The sequence below is a fragment of the Ovis aries genome, chromosome 22 (assembly GCF_016772045.2).
Source record: "Ovis aries strain OAR_USU_Benz2616 breed Rambouillet chromosome 22, ARS-UI_Ramb_v3.0, whole genome shotgun sequence".
Classification (NCBI taxonomy): Eukaryota; Metazoa; Chordata; class Mammalia; order Artiodactyla; family Bovidae; genus Ovis; species Ovis aries.
This window is the reverse complement of record NC_056075.1, coordinates 42431658-42444354: the sequence shown is the minus strand read 5'-3', so window position 1 is coordinate 42444354 and position 12697 is coordinate 42431658. Positions and strand designations below refer to the sequence as shown.

The window sequence follows — 12697 nt, the reverse complement described above, 5'->3', positions numbered from 1 at the left end:
ACTCGTGCGCCTCTGTTCTCTTGATGCCGCGCCTTCCCAAGCCAGGGTGCGGCAGCAGGTGTTGGGGCGCCGAAATCCGTGGGCGCGCAGACAGCGCATCAAGGTTCCATTCAGTGCCAGCTGCCACGTGCCTGCCCGACACCGGGCCACTTAGCCAAGCTCCATGCAAAACCACGAACAACAACAACAACAACAACAAAAACTGTGGGGAGGAGCCTTCTCCTCCCGAGCTTTCTTTGCCGGGTCTCGGGCCTCATCCCTCCTTGGCCGAAGGGCCGCCTCTCTGTGCCCTGTTCCTGCGCCGCGCCAGACGCGCAACCCTGCCACCGGCTTGGGAACTGTGAGCGGCTGTAAGTCTTGTCGCGCCAGGCTGGGGGACGAGCAAACCGGGCTCGACACCAGATCCAGGCAGGGCCGCCCCACCTGCCCTGTGCCCTCGGAGGGGAGGCTTCTGTCACTGAATGGACCACGTCGCACGGCCCTGTGCTGCCGCCAACCCCAAGCCGCTCCCAGGGCTGGAAAGAAGCTCGTTCCACAAGGCAACTGCTTTGGCAACTGCAGTCCCGCATCTATCCCTCTCAGCGCCCCGGGGGTTGGATTCCGGCCAGGCTGTCTCCGCCCGCGCGGAGACTAGGGCACCCGCTAGTGGAATGGGGTGCACCTCCAGCCCACGTGCCATCTCGGCGGCGCCCGACCTTTAACTTCTGACCTCCGCCCCACCTTCCAGGTGGGGAGATCCAGACCTCCTCTGACGCACGCCTGCAACCAGTTCCGTGGAAAAGCGACAAAAACCTGCGCATTAGCACGCCAGCCAATCAATTGCACCAAAGTTAGCAACGATGTTTAAAATGTTTATTTTTTCTTTTTAAAAATATTTACAGATCTGAAATCTATCCCCCTTTCGCCCCTATCCATCCTCGGGACAAGGGAAATGAAAAGAGGCGTCGAGATCATTGTTCAAAGCCCCCAAGGACTGGCTTGGCCGGCCGTGTGTGCGTGTACATATATTTACGGGGAGAGGAATGTATCTGGTTTGGTGTTTTTATTTTTCTGATTTTTTTTTTTTTTTGTCCTACCGTCCAGTGTCGATCTGACCGAAACTCCCTGTCCGACCCCCACCCTAGAACGTCCCCTCCTAAATGATTTTCAAAACGTATTGGTTTGTTTGGGGGTTGGAGGCGGGTAGAGAGCAAATGATCTGGCTGGAGGGATGCCGATAAATACCAGAAACAATCAAACCAAAGTAGGGCAGAAGCCATAAATAAGAGATAATGAATACACATGGTGTATTTCGTAATATTTCTGGAAATGCGCCGCCTGCTCCGGAGTTGGGGGGCGGGGGCAGCCCGCGCCAGCCAAGCTGGGAGCGGGCGGGAGGGCGCGGCGCGGCGCCGGCGGGCCGCTCTCAGTAGTCGAGCTTGTTGTAGAGGTTGTAGAGAGGTAAGGCGGAGAGGTTGCTGCCCGGGTAGTAGAGCGGCGCGGGGAAGGCGAGCGAGCGCGGCACTGGCACGCGCAGCAGCGAGCTGTCCCGGAACACCAGCGGCATGCCCACCAGAGTCTGCGCCGACGCGTGCGCCATGTTGGCGGCCTCCAGCTCGGCGGAGAGCTGCCGCTTCCACTTGTTGCGGCGGTTCTGGAACCAAGTCTTGACCTGGGTCTCGGTGAGCTGCAGGCTGGAGGCGAGGCAGGCGCGCTCCGAACTGCTCAGGTAGCGCTTCATGTCGAAGGTGGATTCGAGCTGGTACACCTGGCTGCGCGAGAAGACCGTGCGCGTCTTCTTCTTGGCCGCGCCCGCCTGCCGCTCGGCGCCGCCGCTGTCCCGCGGCCGCTCGGGCCCCGGCGACGGCGAGCCCGCGGGCAAGAGCCTGTCTTTCTCTTCCTTAAAGTCCGGGTGCGAAGAAGAAAGGAAAGGCTTGCGCTCCGAGCTCGCCGGCCCCGCGCCTCCGCTGCCCTTGGGAGTACCTGGGGAGTGAGAACAGATAAGAGAGCCATGGAATTGGGGAGCCTCATGGACCCCCAGCTCCTGCCAGGACCAGGGGCTTGGCTGGCGCCTGCAGCCGTGGTTCCCATGTTGCTGGATCTCAGCCCCTACTCTTCTCTACCTCTCGCTGAAACCCAAAAAGCGGCATCCTGCTTTTGAAAAGCAACAGGAGAGGGACCCAACTACTTGGAGCCTGGGGTCTCTGCGCTCCCAGCTTCCTGAAAGGACGTGTGGCAACAGGGGGAGGAGGTCTGGAGGGGGAACATTAGCATCTTTTTGAAAGATGATTTTGCCATGTAGTAACTGAGCTGGAAGAGTTCCCTGAGCTTTATAGGGTGGCATCGTTTCACAGGTCGTTTGTTCAGAAATCAAGCTAAGGGCTGACACGAGGCTCCCCTTGGTCAAATGTTGTAAAGAGGAACCATCTCTGAAAGGCACCATTGTCAATCATCTTGGAGTGCTAATCATCCTGAGGAGGAGGAGGGGAGAGAGAGAGGCAAAGGTCGAAGAGAGGGGAAGGGAGAGAAGAAAAGGACGCAGAAAGAGATTGCCGTAGAGACGGACGGACGGACCGCTCAGATCCGACTTCCAGACCTCGTGTGCAGAAAGTATCCGATGTGCAAAGGGGGTATTGCAGAGCCTCGAGAGCGGCCGGCCCTGTGCCAAACCCGCAAACACACTCCCTTCAACCCAACCTTCCCCAAACCGCGCCGCGCGGCATCTGTGTTCCCGGTTTCTTCCCGAGCACCCGCGGGGCGGAGGAGTCAGCGCGGAGCACGCCTCTCCCCCCAACCCCACCCTCGGCCCCGGACCCCGCGCGGCCGTGGCTCTGGCCGGGGGCGGGGGGCCCGACGCGAGAGCCCCGGCACAGTTTCCCTCCCCTAGAGCTTGCTCTAGGCCGACCCGGCGGCTTGCGATCCTTACCCAGGCAAGGAAAGGGGATGGGGGGGTGGTGCTTGGAGCCGGGCTCCTTGGGGCCGTGCGGGTCTGGGCAGAAGCAGGCGGGTGCCTTCCAGCCGTCGTCCGGCTCCTCCTCCTCCGAGGACACGGACAGGCTGCGCTTCCTGGCCGGCCAGCCGGCCGGCTCCCTTGGCGCCTCCGAGGGGCCCCCGCCCAGGATGGACTGAATGGTGAAGCTGGAGACGCCGCCGGCCGCCGGACACCCCTTGCCCGCATCTTCCTTGCTGCCCATCCTGGGTTCATAAGAAATCGGAGGAAACCAAGAACTCCCTTTAGAAATGATCTGGGTGGAAGGTGGTGCAAGCAGGCAGGCGGGGGGGAGGGGCGGGGAGGGGTGTTGGGGGGAGGGGGCGGCGAAGCTGGCGAGGCGTCCCCTCCGCGCGGGGGAAATGCGGGCACCCGACAGCTGCGCTGGGGTCCCTGCCCGCCCGGCTTCAGGTGCGCCCGCCCAGCCCCGGCGCGAATGCCCCTTCCTTGCCCGCCAGCTCGCCGGGTCCCCGGCTGCGCGGAGGTGGCGCGGCCTCATTTGCATAGAGGTTACTCGGTCGCGGCCAATCGCAGCGCCGCCGAGCGGCCCCGGAAATTTTCAAAAAGCACAGGCCGGGCTCTCACAGCCCCTGTTCTCTCCCCAGCTCGCGAAGAGCCCAGCGGGCAGCTGCTGTGTCCAACCAGCCTGGACCAAAAGCAGGATGGATGACAGCTAGGTTCTTAGCCTCTGTGGCATCTCTGATGGCTCAGACCCCGGCCCTATTGAGAGACAGGGGCAGCTGGGGGCTCAGAACTGGAGTGGCCCCACGCCTCCTTTAGGCGACAGGTCCTCACACCCTCAAAGGGCTCACATGCGCCATGACCCTCCCCAACCTCTCATCCCTTCTCTCCTGAGCAGCCAGGTAGAGCTGGCAGGCCTCTGCGCCCCGCGGCGGAGGTTGGGGGTCGTGGGATTTAGGAGCGTGCCCATGGGAACTGATGCTCTTCGTAGCAGCTTAACTAGGAGGCCTAGGATCAGACAACTTTGGCCCTTCCTCCCCACAGCCCCCAACCTTGTCACAGGCCCTGCAGGACTGCATGATCGTTGTGAGGCGGGGCCGCGGGTGGGGGGGGCCGGGGCAGCGGAGGCCCTAGATCTTGTTTCAGGAGATCCAGGTTCAAATCCCAGCACTATCATTTACACGCTAGGTGAACTTCGACAAGCTAAGTCCTAATCAGAGCCTCACTGTTCTCAAAGGTGATACGCACCCATTAATATCCCCTTCCCTTCACCTGTTTTGAGAATGGCCTAGGTAGGAATGAAAGGTACTCTGTAAACCTCTGTAAACAGACCAAATCTCGGCCTTGTCTTCCCTGACTCATTTTTACCTAAATATTGGAGGTCAGGGAATTGCTGCAAAAATAGAAGCGATTTGCTCCAGGAAAGGGGAGAAGGAGGTGAGGACCATGGTTTTAGGATTAGGGAAAGGGTATTCAAATGGGAAGGTGACCTTGAACAGGATTCTTAAACTTTCTGAGCCTTGGTTTTCTCATTTTTAAAATTAGGGGAAAGCAACGATTGCCTCGAAGAAGCTAAATGAGGTCAAAGTGCTTGATTCTGAGCACAGCTTACGGTAGGTGCTCAGTTAACCATAATTCCCTAAGGTGTTTGCACGGCCCTCTCAAAGCCCTGACTCCTGCTCTTTTCATTCACAGATCAACTGGTACCAGATGCGAAACCCACGCGACGCAGGCAAAATGTTTCGAGGGCATAGTTGTCTACACAAGCCTGGAGGAACGCAAGGTGAGGCAAGACTCCAAGGCGCTCAGACGACCTCAGCCCCGGGTCTGCAGCCTCCAGTACGGCTCGGCCAAATGATCCCAGGAGCCCTGACCCTATGGTGCACCCCCCCAACGCAGCCAAGGGAGAGAGGAGACTGAATCAGTTCCCACAAATGTCCAGACGCTGCCCCCATGACGGTGCAGTTCCCTCCTCGCCCGCGCCGCGCCCGGGTTATTGAGTAAAGCGCTTATAATATCATTAGCCGCGGTGAGTTACCGACTGCAGCCCTACCCGTGGCAGAACCTCTCCCTACTTAACTCCTCCAAGGGCTCGTTAATGGGCTAATTGATTAGGAGTCGGCGGCGCGGCGGGGGCAGGGGCAGGCGAGGGGGCGGGGGCCGGAGGCTGTGCGCCACGGCCCGGGAGGGAGGCCGGCGAGGGGCAGGTGCCGGCCTCCGTCACCGCATTAACCTCTTCAGGGCTCGGCGGCGGGGTCGAGACACATTACAAATGGTCAGCTTTAATCATGGTGTCAGCTCATTAACCCGGAAGGACCCGGTGCTGAAATACAATTTGCGCGTCCTCCTCTGCGCGGCCGCGGCGCGAGCTCCGCCACGTCACAGCCCGGCCCGCGCGCCCCCGCACAGTTGCGGGGTAGAAGGGAGCATCCTGGAAACCAACAGCCGACTCTCACCCACCTGCGACCTCTCCGCGCAGGTCTCCCGGCCGGGCTGCGCCCACCCCGAGGGAAACAGGCCGACGCGGCGAGCGGAGCCTGGGGAAGAAACACCCTTTGGGGTAGGAGGAGGGCTTTCACTGAACCCTTCTGAGCTAGCAAATACTCGACGCCGGCAACTTGGACTATCCTGAGTGCATCTAATCAGTCTTCACTTGAATCCTCAGAGCAAACCCGTGGTGCCGATCCTTAGCCCAATATACAGGCGGGGAAACTGAGGCCCAGGAGGAAAAAAAAAAAAAGTGACCAACCCAAGTAGAGGAAGCAAGATGGAAGCCCGAGGTTGTCCCACTGCCTGTACGAGGCCCTGGAGAAGGGGCGAGGGGCGGGGCAAGCATTGATGCTGAGCTTGGGAGTGGCTGCGGGGTAGACTGTGAGGACCCCGGCTATCTCAAGCCCGCCCGGACAGGTGTTTGGGTGGAGTTGGCCTCTGCCAAGGCAGTGGCCAGGTGTGGCAGCGGCGGGGCCTCGGGGATGAGCCCCGGAGAAACAGCTCCCAGACCCGGCGAGGTTGGGGGCGGGGGGCGGTGGCGAGGAGCCATGCAGCCTGGTTTGAGGACTCTTAGGAAACCGTGCAGGCTCGGGACCCCCAGCCGCTGCCACCACCCGCTTCCGTGGGCTAGTTTGGGAGGGAAGTCAGAAGGAGCCTTCCTGCCCGGTTCTCCGTCTGCTCGCTACGCTCCTTGCGATCGTTTCGACGGTTTGGTCTACACAGACGCGCGCTCCTGCCCAGGCACCTCTTCGGACGCGAACACCGCAAACCTCAGGCTCGCTTCTGCATAAACGATTCCGCCGTGGCACGCATTCGGTCCGCAAGCGTGCGCTGCAGCGCCACAGACACACTGCCCCGGGCCCGGGAAATGATGGTGGTGGTGGCGCAGGCCGAAGGCGGGGAGGTTGCAGCGGAGAGGCTGTTGGGGGAGATCGGGCAAACGGGTCCTCCACGCCTCCTCTCCTTTCAGCTGGTCACGGGCGGGGTCTCCCGCTGCCTCTCGGTTACGGACAGCAGTTCCACTGCAGGGGCCAGAGGGCCAGGACAGAATCTCCCCGCCCTCCCTTGGGGGCATTTTTTTGGGGGGGTGGGTCCCCGAGATTTCATGGCGAAGGCAGAGGCCCAGACGCCCTCTCTTGGGCTGAACGCAGTTGCAAACCACACTGCCAAGAGCCTTCAGCGTCAGGAACCACCACCCACAGATACCCTGTCTCTCTGCCCTCGAGCGTGGCAATCCTTCAACTGGGTCCCACCTCCCGCCCCACCCTCCTAGTCTTGGGGTAGCTCCGCCCCCTCCTTAGTTCAACCAGATTAACAGCCGCTACCTCGGGAGTCAGGCCCCTCGTCTTCCTTGGGATCGCTCCCCGCTCCCCTCCCGCTTTTCCTGGGAATTAGGCATAACCGAGTTTCAAAGAATGATAAACTTTCCGAGACTGAAAGGACGCTTGAAGTTTAGGTCTCGAGATTATGCCGCTGCTCAATATTAAAGCGGCCCAGAGCAAACTTGCCGAGGAGCCTAATAAAAATTGATCCTCTCTGCTCTGCGGCAGTCGGGAAATAGGCTGGCTGAGCCGGGTAATAGTGGAAGAAGGCTCCCTCTGAAATGACAGATGAAGTCATAAACAAGTTTGATCTTGGAATCAAGCTTCGATAAATATTAAACACAGTCTGCCCCCCCCCCTTTGCGCGAGTGGATTATGATATATGGCGCGTCGAAACTTTAAAATAAGGAAATACCAGAGAAAATGATCTCAATAAATTTTCTAAGTATAAACGTTGATTATGTTTCGATTTTCATTCAAGGGCCTCTGCTGTTCGTTCTTCGGTGCAAATGACATCTTGCAATAGGCTTTTGGGGAAAAGGGCTCCCTATTTGAAAAAGAGAGCCCCAGAGGTGTACAATTTATGTAATCTGCGGCTGGAAAATGAATTGTGTAATTTATTGGAAAACAGAAAGTCATGAAGATTGGATCAGCATAGCCGAGTCCCAACACCCCCCTCCCCACATCCATCAAGTTCCAATTAACAGCCTAACCAGAGAGCTTTAATGGGTTTCCAATCTAGTGGCCTGATAGACTCATCAATTCCTCTGGGAGAAATTAAGAAAATCGACCGCCCCTTGGCGACGCAGTGTCATTCCTTTCTGCAACTATATGTCAAATTAAAAACACAATTAAAATTTAAACTGTTTCAATCAAAGGGTGCCCTGCAACCTATGTTTCACTTAATAGAACTTTGATGAAAATCTGATGCGTGCACTCCATCACCAAGGGGGGCGAGGGCGGCGAAGCTCACGAGAGAAGGGGATTCTTTCTTTTTCTTTAAGACTTTAGCGCTCCGGTGAGGCACACCAGGTGACTCCACCCCGCAGCTCCAGACTAAAAGAAGGAAGCAGCGCGCTCTCGGCGCGTTCTTGCTCTCTTCGCTCTCACATCTCCCCCAACTCTTTTTCCTCTCGGTCCACTGCAACCAGAAGGGATCCCTTAGGAATCCGGCGACAGAGATTGGGGGAGGGGGGTTAGTTTTCGCTGCGAAGAGGCATCGCCTGGAGCAGCAGTCAGGGAAGGGAGCTGGGCGAGTACAACAAGTGGGCATCTCCTGGAAACTGTCCGAGGAGGCCTGCTGCCTCCAACAATCTCTTGTCGTTGGTCTCCGAAACTGCCCGGACACACGGTGGAAGTGCAACGGGATCCTGGAGGCAGAAGGGTGGGGAAAGATCCCAAGAGGAAAAATGGACACCCGCTGCGCTGCTGTCTGAGACCGGATTCCCTAGAAGCTGGAGCTCCCCACCCCCACCCCAATCCCCACCCCCACCCCCATAAGCCTCCAGGGTACTTCCGCAAGAGGCGCCAAGCTCGGGAACAGGCGCATCCCAGATCTCAGTATCCGGGTCCGAGGCACCAGGTGGGACTCCAGAGTACAGCACTCCCGGTTATCCTTGCTGCCCTCTTCTCTCTTCCGCCATCCGCCCACAGCACCCTCCCAAATGTTTGCAGGCCAAAGGTCACCATTCGCCCCGCGCACCCAGACAGGCTCACGTGCACACAAGGCCGTGCACACTGCGAGATGCGCGGGGCCCGGCGAACGGATCGCTCGCACCCAAAAGGCAGAGACCGGCCAGCAGGCTGGGCGGGGGTGGGCGAGCAGAGTGGGCGGGAAGCCCGGAGGAGGGGCGGAGAAGTGCCTCTGCCCAGCCAGGTGCAAGTGCCTGGAGGGCGACATCCCAGGGGCTTCCCCAGCTATGCTTTGGACCCCCAAGTGAGGGTTTCCATGGAGCTCACGGCTTTTACACTCCGACTCCGTCGCCGTGACCCACTAGCGGGGTCTTTTCCTAGCCACTTGGCGGTCCACACTTGGCTCGCTAAGAGGAAAAAACCTCCGGGATGGGTCTCAGGGCCCCGGGCGTGGACAAGCGCCAGGGGTGGGGCGACATGGGGCCCTGGAGGCGGGTAGGAAGGTTTTCAGATAAGTCTCCAGCCCCCGCAGGGCCTCTCCAGGGAAGTTCAGGTACCCCGCGCAGTAGAAGCAGGAACGCTTGGCCCAGGCCCAGGCAGCCCAACGACGCCAGCTCTCGCCAGAGCCCCCGAGGGTCGCAAGTTGCTCAGTCCTCTGGACCACCGCTGCTCTGACCCCCACTCCCATCGCCCGGGCCCAGGCTGCCCCAGCGTGCGCTTGCGGAAGAGAAAGCAAATCCCACCGACCTGCGTGCCTCCTCCTCTTTCTCCCCGCTCTACCCTCCAGCGCGCGCTCTGGGGTTCTGGCGTGCCAGGACCTGCCAAAGGACGTCCTGGTTCAGAATAAGCGTCCAGTGGCGAGGGGGCAGTTTATATCTGTCTTGCTTTTATTTGATGTACACACACCTGCTCTATTTACTACCAAATAAAAGAAATACATCTGTGTTGCCAACAGAAACAGCTCGAGAGCTTGCTCACTGCTCTCCCAGGCTCGGAGATGCTCGCTGGTTCTCAGAGCCCGGCGCAGGGGGACCCCCGGCTCCGAGTGAGGTCCTGGACTATAAGCATATGGGGGGGTCTGCAGTGGGATGTTGGCGGCGTCCACAGTTTGTCCCAGGTGGCTGGTGAGAAGGGAACAGGAGGCATCTCTGCTTGGAAGATTTCAGGCTTCGTGCAGCAGAGGTTGCAGTGCCACCTCGCTCCCTACCCAATCCTCTCCCCAAGGTTCTTCCCAGCTGCCCCTGCACCCAGAAAAACGTGTACCTGACTGTGTTTGCTGTTGTGATGCTGTATGATCACAAAGCAGATGTGATGCTAAACGCATATACAGGTTGCACCCTGGGAACCCCTACATATGCGGTCTGTCAGGAGCTCTAACTAAAGTGTGTGTGTGTGGTGGGGTGAGTGTTTTAAATCACCTACGAGTGTGAATGTATCCTGTATGTTGTTTTCGTGTGAGTCTGTTTGGATGGTGAGAAACTATTAAGCCAGGAAGCCAATGCTATTGCACTGACTTAATTGGGGGTTCCCATGGGGGAAAGGATCTGAAGTTAGGATCAGAGAGAAGGCTGGATTCCGCCATCCAAAGGGATAAAGTCAGGGATGTTGGCTCAGTGCCCTAGGTTAGAGGATACCAGCAGCTCTGGCTTCCCAGGATAGATGTCTTGGAGGAGCTGAGTGGAGGTACCCTCACTCACCCCACATAACCCCTTCTGCTGAGGGGTTCCGGCAGCTCCTGGCAATTTCCGCAGAAGCAGCACCTACAGAAGCATTCTGTGTGGGGGTGGGGGGCAAGGGGCCGATGACCCCAGGCCAGTTCAGTCTCACCAAGTGCCGTCTTGGCCTCTAACAGGCTTGCAGTAGAGCCTAGAATGCTTCATGCTCAGCGAGCAGCCTCCACGCTGTCTCTTGCATCCTGAGAAATACTGTGACCCCCACCCAACAGGAGTGTGTTGGAGGTTTGCTGCCTGGGCAGGCTTCTAGGCTCACATCTCAGCCAGTCCCAGGCCACAGCCCAGCCGCGTTCCTCCCCCAGAGCATGCACCTTGGCTCCTGGGAGGGACTCCCTGGCCTAGGGCAACAGGGGTCCTCAAAGGGAGGGAAAGGGAGGCCGGGACACAGAATCAACTGTGCCTGTGGAGAACCAGTTATTTCTCGACTTTGTAAAGACCGGGTCAGTCAAGAACCGTTTTCTAGAATCCAAACACAAATAAAGAAGTATTTTGGCGGTTGATAACATCGTGTTCTGGCTGTAAAATCTAAGAACGTGTTTCCTATTGCAACATTATTTTTAATGAGCTGTTATTGGTCTGTCCCGCAGTTAGTATTGCCAACAGTAAAAGGCATCACTGTGTTTGCAGGTAACACATGGAACAACATATTTGGCCCCCGAATTTCTGTTTATTTTTCACTTGTGACACATGCCCTCGTTTTTATCCCAAACCAGATGGAAATAAAGGCAGATCTGTCTTCCACTGAGGTCCAGGCTAAATCTTGCCATAAATACGCATGCCAGTTTATTTGGAGGCAGTTTCCCGTCAATAGAAAGCGATACTCGACGTTTCAGCCACAGTATAATCAATCGTGTGGATTGGGCTTGAGCAACTGTAAAGCTCTGGGAGAGGGTATGGGGGCGCGTGCAGGCGCTCCCCAGCGGCCGCGCCCGCGGTGTGCTCGCCGAGATCTTCGCCGTCTCTGGGCTCCTCATCTCCCCCTTCTTGGCTCCCCAGCTTTAAATACGCCCTGCCAGGAGCCGGGCGTGCAGACCCCAAGCCCTGAGGGCAGGCAGCCGCGCCGCGCAGGCGAGAGGCGCCCGAGCGAGCACCTGCCTCCACCCTCGGGACCCGCGCTGGCGAGCGGCTCCGGGAGCGCGGGGCCCGGCAGGCGGCCCACGCGGAGCGTGGAGGCCGGGGCCCGGCGGGAGCCTGGGAACCGTCAGCGCTGCGCTTCCAACCTAAGCGGCCGGGATCAGGGTGAGGGACCCAAAGAAACTATGCGCCCGCGAGGCGTTGGCACGGTGCACAGAAAAGGATCTGGCCGCGAGGAGACAGTCCTCTCGGTCGCCGCCGCCGCCACAGTCGGGTGGCCTCTGCTCCCCGGCACTGAACATACCAGGACCGTGTCCACACCCGAACCGCCCCGGGAGCTACAGTGCCTCTAGGCCTGGGAAGGCCTCCCTATACCGGGGTCGCGAGCCGCGGTCTCCAGGTCTGGCTCGCCTCCCTAGGGTCGCCCTCTCGCGGCCTGGCCGCTCCCAGCTGACGTCGCGATCGGCCTCTGCCCCCCTCCCCACCCCCGGCTAAACTCCAAGTTCACTCCCTTCTTCCCTCCCCAGCCCGCATCCCGGAGGCAGCCGGAGCCGACCCCACTCGGGCCCAAGGTGCCCAGGGATGTTCTGCCCAGAAGCTCGCGGCTCCTAAAGGACCCTGCGGCCTGGGAATGGAATTCGAGGCGGCTGCCCTAAGATCGGAAATAACCAGTGGTCTCAGCTCGCGGCTGTCGCTGCGCTCGATTTCGCGAACTAGATAAGACCAGGTCCTCACCCCTTCCGCCCCGCATTCTTCCCTTGCTCGCACGGGCTTTTCAAGAGGCGGACGGTACCCGGGAGAGAGCGCAGCTCTGGTCACGAACAAAGCCGCCTCTGTCTCCGCCGCCTCCCGATTAGAGGGGGTGTACGTCGAGGTCGGACTCGGCCAGTCTGCAGAGGCAGCCAGAGAGCGAGGCAGAAAAGAGTTCGGAGACACCTGCTCTGGGGAAAACCGTCCAAAGTTACACACTCTGGCCACAGGAAATGCTTCGCTTTTCTTTTTAATTAATTCCATTTCACGACAACATGAAGTGTAACAATATTTTGTAGTCCCCCCCTCCTCTTTTTCTTAAAAAGGGCCTGAATCCGGGCAGAGGGGAGGGTGATGGGTGGGAGGGACAAACTACCGCGGAACAACAGGTGTAGCCGACAGAAAGGAAAAAGATTGGGTGGCAGAGCCAGGAGCCCTGAGGAGTTGAGGGTGAACTTTACAAGAATCTGTACATTTATCAAATAAGTTAAAATTCTCCTAAATTGATTGTCCTTCACTTAAAGCGCTCCAGTATGCCTATCTTACTCCTTCGAGCATAGCTACCTATCCTTGTTTCCTTCCTTCCGCCTTTTCTCCTTAATTTCCTCCTCATAAACGATTGACTGGGATTAGACATTGAAAACGTCTGCTTCTTTCCGCAGAGGAAGAAGCAGGGCTCTCAGGAAAGTCTGTACAATATTGCACAGGTCAAAACTACAACAGTTACTGCAGAACAAAAAGGTAGGGGGAGAGGATAAAAAAATAGG

At 58.4% G+C, this 12697-nt stretch overlaps 2 long non-coding RNA genes across 2 annotated transcripts; one reads left to right on the top strand and one right to left on the bottom strand.

Moving 5' to 3' along the window:
- Positions 1-4949, top strand: LOC121817666 (uncharacterized). The gene is made up of 2 exons (XR_006057716.2): positions 1-4542; positions 4625-4949. It is a non-coding gene; the product is annotated as an uncharacterized LOC121817666 (long non-coding RNA).
- A 2389-nt stretch (positions 4950-7338) lies between these two features.
- LOC114110298 (uncharacterized) lies at positions 7339-9217 on the bottom strand. Its single transcript, XR_003586594.2, has 2 exons — positions 9121-9217; positions 7339-8111 (listed from the first exon to the last, which is right to left on the bottom strand). It is a non-coding gene; the product is annotated as an uncharacterized LOC114110298 (long non-coding RNA).
- Positions 9218-12697: the final 3480 nt, after the last annotated feature.